The sequence below is a fragment of the Theropithecus gelada genome, chromosome 18 (assembly GCF_003255815.1).
Source record: "Theropithecus gelada isolate Dixy chromosome 18, Tgel_1.0, whole genome shotgun sequence".
In the NCBI taxonomy this organism is placed as follows: Eukaryota; Metazoa; Chordata; class Mammalia; order Primates; family Cercopithecidae; genus Theropithecus; species Theropithecus gelada.
Genome location: NC_037686.1, coordinates 32076602 through 32088890, shown reverse-complemented (window position 1 = coordinate 32088890; position 12289 = coordinate 32076602).

Below are 12289 nucleotides of genomic sequence, written 5' to 3'. Positions count from 1 at the left end.
CTTAAGAAAAAATATCAGACCAAATTGCTTCCTTTTTGGCCTGACTTATTTAGATGAGTTGATCAGCTCGAATTTACCAAGGGTTAGTTTGAGATTCCCCTTGGGAGAATGTAGGCTTTTATAAACCCTTTTGTGGAAGAGTGTGAGAACTGAGCATGGTGAGAGATAGGGCTAGGGGTCTTGCAAATGTCCTTCATGCCATGTTGAATCTGCCTATCCTGCTTCTAGTTTCTCCAAGGCCCTGAAGCCCTGCTGTTTCTTACTGACCACAGAGGTCACAGCAAGGGCTCTACCCGCATATAAGTTATGGTAAATTATATTCCTATTAGATTGGTCCTTTCCCCCAGAGCAATAATTTTCAATAGCAGCAGTATAGGGCATCTCTGAGAGCATTGTGGAAATTTGGCTTATTGGAGTTAAGGGTTGCATTTGTGTTTGGAGGATGCTACTGAAATGTAATGGGGTGGAAACAAAGAAACCAATCTATTGCCATGAATGAAAATCTCACACGAAAAAATTATCCCAAGCCCCACCCAACTTCTCAATGGCTTACCAGTCTTTCATGTATGTAAGCCTAGACTCTACATCTGTTTTGTACGTAGAGTTCATTGTAATATATGTTGGCTTTTCTGTAAATGCAACTGTCATGCATATCAAAAGAAGACCTTTTTTTTTCAGAACTTTATCAAAATGTTTTGTTATTTCAGTAAATAATGTCACTGGTGACAGTACCACTCCTGGTATTTTGACTATCAATCTTACCTGATATATTATTCTGATTTGAACTTCATTCGTTCACAAATATTTCACGTTTAGGTGAGCGCATCCAATTACTTCATCATGTTTCCTGGTATAGCACTGCCTATGCATTTAGATATTGAAATGCATGTTGTCTTATGATATATAATTTTTTATTTTTTCTAAATATTAAAGTTGTTACATATCTTTTAAAAATCTGTATGTTTGGCCGGGCTTGGTAGCTCATGCCTGTAATCCTAGCACTTTGGGAGGCTGAGGCGGGCAGATCACAAGGTCAGGAGTTCAAGAGAATGCTGAACAATGTGGTGAAATCCCATCTCTACTCAAAATACAAAAAATTAGCCAGACATGGTGGCACATGCCTATAATCTCAGCTACTGGGGTGGCTGAGGCAGGGGAATTGCTTGAATCTGGGAGGCAGAGGTTGCAGTGAGCCGAGATCATGCCACTCCAGCCTGGCCCACAGAGCAAGACTCCATCTCAAAAAAAAAATCCATATGTTTATAAGTTATGTTATTCATTAATTTCATTTCAGGATATTACCCTAGCAATACTAGTGTTGTACTGGAGGCATTTGTAGCTGTTAGCATTGAGAACAAATGCTCTAAAGAATTTCCTGTTCCAGGTATAAGGCTTTCTCTAGTCTTCCAAACATCTAACTTCTAAACTTCTAGATCTGTGATGATTAAATTTATGATCCTTATCCTTAGGAAACAAATCCATGAAACACCTACTTATACTAATACCCTGCCAAAATGATTTTTCCAATTTGTTTATGTGCTTCTTGGAAAATTATATGATTTAGTCATATGGGAAAACATACGATGTAGTCAGGCCGAAGTACATTCCTTACCTACCATCGTTATGTATGAATCAATATATGCATTTGGTGTCATGTTATGCCTGAGTCCCAACTATTTTAAAGTGTGAGCTTCAGATGGATCAAATTTATTCTTGGTGAATAGAAAATAACAATTTTGAAGTAAGAAAAAATGGTTCAGAACCAGAATTGAAGCTCCAACTAAACTACTTCCTCCATAATTCTGGGAAGGTTCAGTTTAGTGTTTAGTTAATTAAGTGAAAAGGAAGACACAGAGGAGGAAAAAAATGAAAAAAAAAGAAAAGAAAACCTCCATCCATGTTGAAATGTAAATTTCACAAAAGTATTTGGTGCCATCAGCAATGAAAAGCCTGTGGCAGGCCATGTATGTACATACCCTCTCCTCTTCGAATTGTGCATGACGTGGCTGGCAAGAACACCTACTCTTAATATGCATTTCTCATGGCTAATATTAAGAGGTTTTTTTTTTTATACCTTTGAAAATTGTTTCTCTCCTACTTTTTAAGGCTTTGTCTCTGTTTTTCTCTTTCCCTCTCTTTCTTCACACACAGACACACCATAGATATGCACACATTTTTACTTTTCTTTTTTTTTTCTTTTTTGAGACAGAGTCTTGTACTGTGCCCATGATGGAGTGCAATGGGACAATCTCGGCTCACTGCAACCTCTGCCTACTGGGTTCAAGCGATTCTCCTGCCTCAGCCTCCCAAATAGCTAGGATTACAGGCGTGTGCCACCACACCTGGCTAATTTTATATTTTTAATAGAGACGGGATTTCACCATGTTGGTCAGGCTGGTCTTGAACACATGACTTCAGGTGATCCACCCACCACAACCTCCCAAAGTGCTGGGATTATAGGCATGAGCCACTGAGTCCGGATACATTTTTACTTTTAATCAAGGCTCAATCAAGGCTTTTCCTTGAGATTTTGGGACACCTTTCATATGCCTTGACTACTCTGTCTCTTCTAATTGTTCTCATGCATGCCATGAAGCCATATTCAATTTGCATCTCTCCTCTCTAGCATATTAATTCAACTTAACAAATAATCAGTAGATATTAATTGAGAATCTCCAAGGTACAAAATATTCTGCCATATGCTCTAGAACACTTCTTTGCTTAAAGACATTATGTTTAATTTGGATAGACCAGAACACATATAAGAGTAGTAAATCAATTTTCCTGGTTATCAGGAACTTTCACAGATTTTCCTTCCATAAAGCCTCAAAATTGTAAAGTAGGACATGTTATCATTATTATCTTTACTTACAAGTTAATGCAATGAAGCTCAGAGAGCTTAAACAAGGTTCCTGAGGGTAATGAATGATCAGCTTAATGTCTTGTCAGTTGATTCTTAGGTTTAAGTTAGTTCTGTTGTTGATGCTACTTCCTAGAAAATAAACAACAACAATAAAATCATTCCCCAAAGTATTACATAATTACGGTCCCTCTAGGGAATCATCAATGAATATCCTTAAGCGTTCATAGAGGAGAGACACCACTATAAGTTTGATAGGTCGGGGGAAACCTGCTAAACCTAATGGAAATGAATAAAGCATCTGTTTCAAATACACAGGGCAGAGGAAGTTTTCAAACGGAAGGGAGTATAATAAAAAAAATATTGGGGCAGGAATACATGAGACTTACTTGAGGAAAAGAGAATATCTAATATCAATTGAGTGCTTAGTAGGCCCAGGCACTGTTCCAAACGCTTTACCTGAAATTATTTATTGAATCCGACCAGTACAATCACAGTTTCACAGACAATGATCTAAGAAACAATAACTTGTTCAATGCCTCACGGCAGAGGAAGGGTTTGAATTCTGAAGTCTGGCTTTAGAGCCTGTACACTTGTCAGGTTTGGCCATGCCACCTGGCATCTCCAACACTTTGGTGAGGTGGAATATGTCTATATCAATCTATCTACAACTAAATCTAATCCATATCATCTATAGCTATCTCTCTATCTATATCTCTATCCAGGTGAAAACAACCTCAGTTTTTATATTCTTCCCTTCACCTCCTGAATATATTTGTACATTTCAGTTTTCTATGCTTACATTGTTTTAACTGTAGGGCGTGATTGGTCTGTTGGCTTTTTAAAGCATTTCCCCAGCACATACACAAATTATAATGCATTTCTTTCTTACTAGAATTCTCTGAGACCAACACACCAGATATTATTTCTATTTCAGAGACAGAGAAAAATGCCCTATTGGAGGGTCATATGGTACCAACTTGGCTCTCTGCTTCATACTGTCTTTCATTCACTGCAAGTTAGCTGAATCACAGCCTGCTGGGACATGTCACCATCTCAGATACCTTTTAGTCTCTCTTCTCTCTCCATGTCTGGCTTCTACTTGGTCGTCCCAACATGCTGCATATCTGAAAAAGGATAGGAAATACATTCACCTAAATTCTAACCCTGAAAGTGGAAGAATAGAAGAAGAAGAGGGGAGAGGGGGAAGGAAGCTCCAGAGTCCATCTTCCTGCAGCTGTTGGACGTGAATGATTTAGTTACCCTAAAATTCTCTAGAAGACCAAGACACCACATCCCATGAAAGCCATCACCCTAAGGAGGGGATGAAACCTGAGAGAGCCTTCAGGAATGGAAAAAAAAAAAAAAAATGTATTATGCATGACCAAAATAAGCGTCATGCCTAAGCTTTTGATCTGCTATTGACTCAATTGGCTATAACCTCTACAGAATTGTGTATTTCAATTAAAAACAGAAGATAAGAGATAGAAAGCGGGAAAGTGTGAAACTTTGGGAGATTTTCAGCAATAATAGACTTTTACCAAATTAGCTGGCCTAATTTTCAGGAACTTTATCACCTCTACAATCTGTCAGGGCTGTTTTTCTTTGCTATCTTCTCTTCAAACAATTACAGGAAAGAAGTCTGAAAGGGTGGCCAGGTCCGGCCTAGTGGCACCTGGAGGCCGAGGCTCCTTTTTCAGAGCAAACTCCAGGCATTCAGCACTGGGCAAAGGTTTCCATCTTCACTCATTATAGCATGGGCTTCTTTAAAGCAGAAATGCCTGCCAAGCCCCAAATACACATGTCCCACAATGAAGACAAATGTCCCCTTGAAGTGAGTTCGAACTGTGGAATTAATTTTGCTATGGAACTTTATTGCCGTCTAATTAGAGTGACATTTGGTCCGTCTAGTTATATCTGGAATCAAACCAGAGACTTGGAGGTAAAAGCCCCTTGGCCGGGCATGGTGGTTTGGCTGGTGCAGTGACTCACACCTGTAATCCCAGCACTTCGGGAGGCTGAGGTGGGCAGATCACCCAAGGTCAGGAGTTCAAGACCAGTCCAGCCAACCTGGTGAAACCCCGTCTCTACAAAAATATAAAAATTAGCCAGGCATGATGGCAGGTGCCTGTAATCCCAGCTACTCAGGAGGCTGAGGCAGAAGAAACACTTGAACCCGGGAGGCAGAGGTTGCAGTGAGCAGAGATCATGCCATTGCACTCCAGCCTGGGCAATGGAGCGAAACTCCGTCTCAAAAAAAAAAAAAAAAAAAAAAAAGCCCCTCTATGAACTGTCTCCCTTCCAGAACTAAGCTGATTTATTGTGTAGAGTTGGATGGTATTCCTTTTGATAGTCCTGGTCCTCACAGCCTGATTAATATTGAGCTCTTTACTAGTAAAAGATGCCAGAACTGAAAGCACCTGAGATATTTTGATCTGTCTTTTAAAATGTGGCGAGTTTTTACTCACCTGTGTTCCATTTCTGGAGTAAAATTAGGGGTGAGTACCAGGATGGGCTCTTTTCTCACCCTCTTCTCTGGAAGAGTGAAGCTATAAGAACACAGACATGGCAGATGTGCAATGTATGGTGCCCTTTCTTTGGAGAGCTGACTGGCAGGGGACAAGGATCACAAGGTATTGAATTTGGGGGATTGTCATCTGGAAAACTCAAATCTCAGCATTTAAGCTATGTGGAAATAAATATATAGAGCCTACCCTTGGCATGTAGAATCCCTGTATTCTGTGACATTTCAAAGAGCATGGAGTCCAGGTGGTAAATCTTCATATAGACCTATGAGGCTTAAGTGAAGGAAAGGGAAGTGAGCTACCAGAGGAATGGGATAAGGTGTACGTTACAATTCCTGTGGCTGAAAGCCTGAGTTTCCTCCCATCATGGACCTCAGATAGCAGATGTCACATCTAGATCTGCCTTGCACGTAATGGAATAATTTTGTCAGGAGCCCTCATGAGGCCTGCCCTGCCTCAGGACCCTCACATTCTGGGATAATGTTTGTCTTTGTTCAGCCTTAAAGAGCTCTTCGCCTTCCCTATTCTCACACCTTCCTTTTCCTCCATGGTGAGTGAGATATTTTGATATCCAAAATCAATAAAAAATGCACAGTGCATAAGATAATGGGATGTGGGTTGCCTATTCAGTTTATAAATTTCCAGATTACTGAGCAACATCTTTCTTCATAAATGCCCTTAGCATTATTAGTTACACTTATTTTAAATTCATAGAATGGTAACACCAACATTTCTTTCATACCTGAATCTGGTTCTAGCACTTGTTCTGTCTCTTCAAACTTTGAATATGTTTCATAATTATTTGTTGGAAGCTGGACATCATGTACTGGTAAAAGGAACTGCAGGAAATAGGTCTTTAGTGATGAAGTTACTAAGGTATGAGGTATGGGGAAGCAGCCTAGAGTCCTCTGACTAGGTGTTAGTCTTTTAGTGAGCCTGTACCCCTGGGCTGTGAACTTTGTGAATGCTTCTCAGGTTTTTTGTTTGTGTGTGTTGGTTTGGGTTCTTTTCTCACCCTTAGGTGGGGCTGAATATCTAAAGGGAGTTGGATTTATATATTTCCCTTCTCCCAGGTGAGTTAGGCTGTGATAAAACCCCAATAGGTTAAGCTCTGGTAAATAATTTCTCTTGCGAACAGGTCTTATTAAGAATGAAATGCTGTGACTTATTTCAAAATGATTACATTTGCCCTTCTGCAGAAAGAACAAGGGGCTTTTTCTCCAATCTTCTCTGTGAGAACTAGCAGAGCTTCTAGAGATAAAACTCACAAAAGTGGGTCTTCCTCACTAAGATTGCCCCCTTTCCTCCCATTTCTGTATCTGGGACTTTCAAACTCTCACACTTGTCTACACTGAGCCTGCAGCAATTTGTCAATTACAGTTTAGATTTTTCTACCCTGGTACTGGTTCCTGTGAAGGGTTCTGATTTGGGGTTACTGCTTTCATAAGTTGTGAATCACTGTATCTCTCTGTCTCTCCATTTTGGGAGCAACAGTTTGCTCTGTGACCTCAATTCTCTGATAGATCTAAGAAGGTTGTTGGTTTTAACTTTGTTCAGCGTTTTACTTGTTTTTAGGAAAGAGTGAAAGCTTCCAAGCTCTTTACATACTGGACCAGAAACTAGAAGTACAATATTTTCTTTCAAATATCATGTTGGTTTGGTACTACAAATCCTCCAGTATTCCTACATTACTTTGCCTAATATAATAATCATTACCATTATTGGAGCACTATTCCTATACGGGATTAGATCTTGATGGTTAACTCTGTTATAGAACCGAACTGGGGTCTACTTGTCCAGCACAGTGATACCAGATATCCACACTGAGGCTTTGGCAGGGACAGAAAGGAAGGCATTGAGTTACAGGGTGCCAACCAAGCAGGAGCTGGCAGCTGTTGTTTAAATCCTGACCTCTCTGATGGCCTGCAGGCAAAGGTTTTTAAAGGCTGAGGTCAAATTCAGGAGAGAAAATTGTAAATCAACACACAGCTGTTACACATTGGTTTTGGCCTAAGGACTGGATATCTTGAAGCAGGGACTTACAGGTTGTTGGTGGATTCAAAGGTTTTCTGATTTGCAATTGGTTAAGGAAGAGAAGCTTTGCTTAAAAATGTGGATTCAGCAGAAGAAAAAAAAATGTTGACTGGCTCTGGGGTGTGATTCTCTCCAAGCCCCACCGGAAGAAATTTAGAACAAAGAACAATGGTCAGAGTTCAGTTTTCAGTTCCTCCTTATCTGAGGTCTGTGTGCCAGCAGATCTGGATATATTTGGTGGGGGTCCTCGGTGGGGAAATTCAGTTTCTGAAAGATAACTCAGAGACATATGTTAAGATATTATCTTTAGTTTCAATAGGAAAACCAAACATCTCTGGACCCTACTCCTTGGCTATTGTTTTAGGTATTACTTTCTCGCATAACAAGTTATTTATGTACTTTTCATGGCTAGCTTCCCTTGAAGAAACTCAAGATTTTATTTTATTTCTATGCCTGGGAAAGTGGGGGGCATGCAGATCCCCAAAAAGGGACTCCCTGCTCCATCTCATAAGGTTATGTATGGATTTTTATATGTCAGCCCAGCTACGGCAAACTTAAATATCTACTGGGTCAAGGCAAGCAATGAGCTAAACTGGCCAAGGCAGATCTGGGAGAACCCTGGCACTCATGTTCTTGTCTAAAGATGGCGGTGCTACTCAGCCCCAGAAGCTATTGCTATGAAGAAAGGCAGGCCAACTCCTGCTAGATTGTCAGACTTTTCAACAAAAGCTACAGCTATAGATACGTTTTTTTTTTTTTTATGTTAAATTTCTAAATTAGCTAATGGTGTCAGCTACTTCAAAGACATTTTAGTTGATCAAAACAAAACATGCCTGCAGGCTATAGTCATTTGGTGGGTTCCCTGTTGTGGAGCCTCTGAGTTATGGCAAAAAATGTAGATGCTTTACCCAGTTTTGCAGTTACCTATGCTATGGGAGTAAATACTCTTTAGAGACTAATATATTACTCCATGTTGAAAATAGTTGAATCAGTCATCCTTTACTCTTAAGCACAGTACTTAAGAATAAGTCATGTTTATCTGTTCACCAACTCACACTGACAAAGAACCATGCCGTTAGATCATTGTGCACTAGCCAGTCGCTCCTTCTGTGTGGATCAGCAAATACTTACTGAAAAGTCTTCTGAGGCAATAACTGTGCTGTGTTCAGCTGATTTAAGATGAGGAATAAAATACAGTCTTTTATTGAATACTTTATGTATATCCATACAGTGATATGCTATACAGCTGTAAAAAATAATGAGAACGTGCTCTATATCTTGATATGGAACAATTCCAAGATAAAATATCAAATTAAAAATAAAATGCAGTACAGTATACTGAAATTTGCCTTAAAAGGGGATATATATGTGTCTGTGTCTGTGTGGGTATTTACAGATCTAAAATGTCTATTAAAGAACACATGGTAATTGATAAAACTAGTTGCCCTAGGAGGGGAATTAGGAGGAAAACAGCATAGAAAGAAAACTTTTACCCCTAGGTTAAGTTTGCTATATGCCCAATTATGCCAATAAAATGGCAAACATAAAATATCCTTTAAGAAAATATCTGTCAGTGGGTTCTTACAGCCATTGACTAAGTTAGATTTCATGAAGGCAGACACAGAAAGATACACTGGCATCACTTCCATCCCCCACTACCCAAACAAACTCATACATTTTAAAAAGTTAATAAATAAGTAGAAAATTAACACTATGCAAATATATTTCAGAAGCAAAGCTCTCCATGGCCCAGGCAGCTTTTGTTTGCAAGAAACCAGCATTGTAAACTGTGAAACAAATCCCAAATTGAATTTTCTTGGTCCCCAAAACATATTCTGGCTGCCCTGCTGATGAGAGACCCAGGGAGCCACAGCAGAAATCTCTTAGTTATTCATAAATTCTCTCCCTTAAAAAAAGTTGTTGTTGTTGTTGTTGTTTTAAACACAAGAGTGGAGATGAACTCCAGAGCTCAGAAACCATTTTCATGCAAAAACAGGCAGCTCAGTATACAAATAAAGACCTAGCTGGAAACCCTGAACAGAGCAACATAAATACTCACATCTGGTATAAATAAATAACAGGATACATTGTTTTACGATTAATGCCCAGCTCATGAATAAGTACACACAATGGAGATAGAAATATTTAATTTTGTGTTGTAGAACATAATTAGAAATTATTAAACAAAGTCAGAACACAGAAGAGACTTCTCAAAATGCACAGGCGCCGGGTACAGCCTGGGTGTGTTTGGAACTAGTTTTGTCCAATATCAGATTATTTCGCTTTTTAAAGACAAGAAAAGCTACAACCTTAGTGTTTCATTAAATAGTTCATGAGAGTCATTCACTCTCCCTTTTTTCCCACTCCCTTCTGGGAGTTTAATGCACTGTGATAAGATAAATATCTGCCTTTTAATGATGATCACACCCTATTAAAACGTCTCACCCTGTTACCGATAATGCATGAGATTATGAAAGATGGAAAAAGTAAAAGTCTCATTTTCTCCTCCCTGCTGATGCCATTTGTTTACCTTTAGCATTCCCCTAGCTTACACAATGAAACAACAGAGGCTAATTTTACTGCATTTCTGTTTATTCTACTTTGATTTCTCCCACAGATGAAATCCCTGCCAGTTTTATTATTTTCTTCTTAGATCAAGAGTCCCAATTTTGTTTCATAAAATGTAACTGGACTTTTCACTACAGCTTGCTTTAATCAACTAGGATAGAATTGGGTAAAACGAGGACAAATTGCCAGGGTTCATTAAGATAGCACAGAATGCCCAATCTGGAAGTGTGGAGAGGGGATGCAGATCAAACCCACCACAGCTCCTAGACACATATAATTGCAATGTGGCCACCAATACGCATGGATACCACGGTTCAAAGAATCAGGGGAGTGATTTTCTTCTGATTTTAATGTTTAAAGACTGTTCTGAATCAGAAGAGTGGGAACTTTATTCAGACTTTGTTTTTAAGTTTTAGGAGTAAATAAGTCAAGAACAAAGGCCAAAAGAAGAGCAAGTACAAAGAGTGCTATGATGCGATAAAACAGGACCCAAATGGTGTGATTCTTGGCTTTGTATGGCACGTTTCAGAAAGCAAAGGAAGGGCTTTTGTCCTCAGTGGGTATTGTCCCTTGCTCTGACTCTCTGTCTGAGTAACCTTTCTAGCTGATTTACTCCTTCCTAGAGACCAAAATGATAAAAATACTGAATCTCTTCTTTCTGGCCTTTTCCTCCATTCCCCTGCCAGCAACTTAACTCTTATTTGTTTTGAAAATTAGCCATTTAACAGGGCATTGCCTTTACCAGCTATTTGTTCTGCTGACTTATGGTGGAAGCTGGAATTGGTACTGCAAATGTGCTTCTCTAACAGGTCTGTTATTGCATTATTCCTTTATGGGGGCTTCGACGTAATTACACCAAATGTTGTTATAAATCCCACCGGAAGCCACCTCTCGGCTGACGTCTAGAGGACACTTTCAGTGTATATCTCCCTCATCTGCCATTAGCACTCCTCCATGTTCTTCCTAGTATATTAGAGGGCACACTGAACAGAAACAAGGACTACATAATCCAAACGGAGAGTTGAATGATTTGACAAGAAGCCAACCAGCACTTAGAGGAAAACTAACTACCATCAAAACACTTCCTTCAGAACAAAGGTTGAATCATAACCTTATTCCCCTAGCATATGAATTAGAAGAACAATTGTCTGATTATGATTTAAAAAAGAGCATTACATTTTATGTTCCACCATAATTGGTATTTATGACAATTTATGTAAACAGTAATGAAGCCTATGTGATTTTTGCGGGGAAATTGCATTATGACACCAATGATCGTTACTGTTAATTTTCCTGAAGATGATGGCAATCAGCAGGCATAGTTTCATTGTAAATAGGTTAATTTAAAATTCAAACACTGCTGCTATTTCAAAATGAGTTCACATTTGATTTCTGAAAGCTTTGGCCCAGTCTTTTTCCATGTCAAGATAAAAATGCATAGATGATGTGTATCAATGTATAAAACCTTGTTCTTCAGGGTTATGTAGGAATAAGCATGTATGTGATATAGATGCAAATGTGTGTCTTACATACTACATATCCTTTTAATTGTTTCCCTGTTTTTGTGCTATGGAAATAAGTTTCAAAAATGTATTACTAATGTAATCACAAAATATGGTTATCACAAACTAATTTGCTATGTATTAAATAGTATAAGTGAAGAGTGACATGTCAGCATTTTCTGTTATTTCTATTGTGTATTGAAAATTGCCAAATCAAACTTTTAACAAGAAATTAAAACATAAAATGGTCTTTCTTTATTGACTTTGGGCTCCTAGCTAGTTTTGAGTTAAATTGTTGTTCTACCAGTACATATTTTGGACAAGTCAGCTAATTTTTTTTTTATTTTAATATATATGCTTCTTACATGTAGATCAGTTTCTGCCAATTTGTCCAAGCAAAGTGAAAGGGTCTAATTTTCATCTTTGGACATTTGAAGAAAAGGGTAATTAATATTCTTGAATACACACACATTTGTGTGTCAATATATATATGTGTATATATTTAAACAATGAATGTCATAACAATAAGATATTTGGAATTATAAGGAAAAACACGAAACATTTTAAATGCTGACCAGTGTCTACTTACTTTAAGTAGTATTTGAGTAATTATAACATATTTTCACATTTTTGTAACTATAATATATGAAAGTTGTACTAATATACGCTACTAATTCTTCTCAAAAGTAAAATAGTATAGACTATGAGTGTGAATCATTGCGATAAATGTTATTGACAACAGAAATTAACATGCATATAAATAGTTCTCTTTCTTTCTCACTCTCTGTCTTTTTCTCTTT